The 2,739-nt window shown below is 38.6% G+C and overlaps 1 pseudogene; it reads left to right on the forward strand.

Moving 5' to 3' along the window:
- Positions 1-1,553: 1,553 nt before the first annotated feature.
- On the forward strand, positions 1,554-2,242 carry LOC124973494 (olfactory receptor 2L8-like; annotated as a pseudogene).
- Positions 2,243-2,739: the final 497 nt, after the last annotated feature.

Consider the following 2,739-nt stretch of genomic DNA (forward strand, 5'->3'; position numbering starts at 1 on the left):
GGCCATGCCAACAGCTGTCAAGGTACAAAATCTACCAGGATGGCTGCACATTTCTCGGGTTAAGCTCTTTTCTTGGTCCACTAATCCCTCTCCAGCTCCTAATCCACAGGCTTCTTCCAACTGATACTCAGCCACTCCTGTGGGACCCCTTCATCTCAGACTGGAGATCATAAAGCCCTCCACCCTTTCTCCCATTCCAGAAATTGGGATTCAGATGACTGAAACACCAGGCAACCATGCCCAGCCATGAGGACTGGATTCCTGTTTGTAATTTCCCTAACCTCTGAATTTTTTCCAATAGAATGCCAGCCAAAAGGGGGAGCCCCCTGTCTTTTACTTCCATGTCAACTAATCAGCTTGTATTACAGAAAATATCAGGATCTTACAAAAATCGAACCCGGCTACAGGTGTGCCCCCAGAGGAACTATCAAGTCCCCAACTCTTCCTGCCACAATGATATCTCTCCCTTGAATCTGCTCTATGTCCACACTCAGCAGGAAGTAATTACAGAAGACTGACCTTCATCCATGTACCCAAAAAATATTTTTTTTTATAAAAAAGGAAATGGAGGAATGTAAAGTATAAAGTCACCTGCCTCTCCCGTTGCAGGAATTTTTGGCCTCACAGCCACTTGTCAATCTGTGCTCCACCCGCCTCTTACATTACAGGAATTTCCGGCTTACACTGCTGCCATTTTCCTGCTTCCCATGTTACGTCCTAACATGCTATTGGTTCATCAGTCAGCCTGCAAGAATTCTCCTCCACGATTGGTTCCTTCCAACCCATGAGATTTCAATATCTGGGAGAAGCCATACACCATCTTTCTCTTTTGCCCCTTCTTTTCACCCTGAGCGGACGCATTGATTGTCCACATAAATAAAGTCTCTTGTGTGAGATCTTGTGTCTTTGGAGCATTTTTTCTGGGATCTATCGGAGAACCACAACTGAGCCAGCGAGAGGCAGCTGCCTTACATCTCGGGAGCATGCAGCAGAGGCTACTGCTGTGGCTGCCCAAATTCAGCTGCATTTTTAGCCCTAACAGTGAACCATTTTAAGTGACTTAAACTATAAACTAAACAGTACAACCTATGAAAAAGACCCTGCATTGCAAGTTATGTAAATGAGTTTGCTAAAACTTTAGCTGAAAGTTTATGTTTAGAAGAATGTTTGGATCCTCATTGTATGAATACAATATCATATATGAACTGAATTTTAGAAAATAAGTGTATTAGTTAGTCATTTTGAAAGATACCACATGCAAAAGTTGCAAATCTATGTAAGTTGATAAGTTTAGATACTTCACATGAATGTAAGTGTACTATATGGAGATTTGTCTTATAAACAGTTGAATATACCTAAGGTTTCTGTATGTGAAAATGTGGTTAATGTGCTTATTATGGGGATAAGTAAACTACTTTCATTTTTAAATGAAACTGAATTAAAATATTTTCTTTCCAGAAAAAAAAAGAAAGTACAAATATCTGAGGAAGAAAATTAGACTTCTTTTTAACAAGTTGTTAATACTGGTCCTTTGATAAAGAGATGAAAATTTAATGAATAATTTATGTAATATAATCACTGCTTTCCTATTTGGAAACAACTGTATTTCATTCATTGGGTGTGGAATTCAAAGTTTCTTCTTCCTGATTTTAGTAGGTGCAGAAACACTATTGTTGACATCTAAGGCCTATGACCATTATGTGGCAATTTTCTGCCTGCTCCACTATGTCTTTCCCATGAACAAAAGAGTATGTGTACTCATAATATTGGGGTCTTGGATGATGGGCTCTGTCAACTCCTATGCTCACACCATAGATGCCCTCCATATCCCTTGCTGTAGATCAAGGGGCATCAATAATTTCTTCTGTGATGTCCCTGCCATGTTGACCTTGGCCTGCATGGACACTTGGGTCTATAAGAACACAGTGTTTGTGAGAACCACAATTTTTCATGTGTTTCCACTTGTTGTAATTGTTGGTTTCTGTGGTCATATTCTCCTTGCTGTCTGCCCCATGCATTTGGGGGAAGGGAAAATGAAGACTTACTCTATTTACAGCACCCACCTCACTGTGGTGACCTTCTACTATGTACCTTTTTCTTATACTTACCTACACCCAAGATATCTCTGGTCTCCAGCAGAGGATAAGATTTTGGCTGCCTTCTACACCATCCTCACTCCAATGCTCAATCCTGTTATCTACAGACTATGAAAAAAGAGGTGATGGGGGCCCTGAGCAGATGAATTCAGAGACTCTCTTGTGTGAAATGTAGATAAACTTTCTGCCTCATTCCCCAGGACTTACTGCAAGTCCACTCAGAAATGTGTAGTAGGAGAATATTATTTCATATTGGGAGTGGTTGGACTATGATCTAGAATATAAGAGAATTGCTCATATCTGTACAAAATTGTCTTCACATTTGTAGTTTTAAACATACTTTTTTGGTTATTATCCAAATTGAATGTTTATTTTCTGTTAATTTTATCAAGGGGAAGCATTTTGGTCTTGCTGAAATAAAAATGGAAATTTTCTTCGTAGATTTGGCTTTTGACTTGACAATTTTATTTTTTTTTCATGTTATCTTCTAATAAATTTTCAATTCCTTATTTTTCTGTGTTTAAAATAGAAAAACAAATGTGTTGAATTGTAGGTCTATTCAGAGCCATAAGATTTGTTTTTTGTTACCAACATTGTACACCTTTAACTACTCTGTACCAATTGCTTCTTTTTCATTTTTAGG

Source organism: Sciurus carolinensis (assembly GCF_902686445.1).
Source record: "Sciurus carolinensis chromosome 19 unlocalized genomic scaffold, mSciCar1.2 SUPER_34, whole genome shotgun sequence".
Taxonomy (NCBI): domain Eukaryota; kingdom Metazoa; phylum Chordata; class Mammalia; order Rodentia; family Sciuridae; genus Sciurus; species Sciurus carolinensis.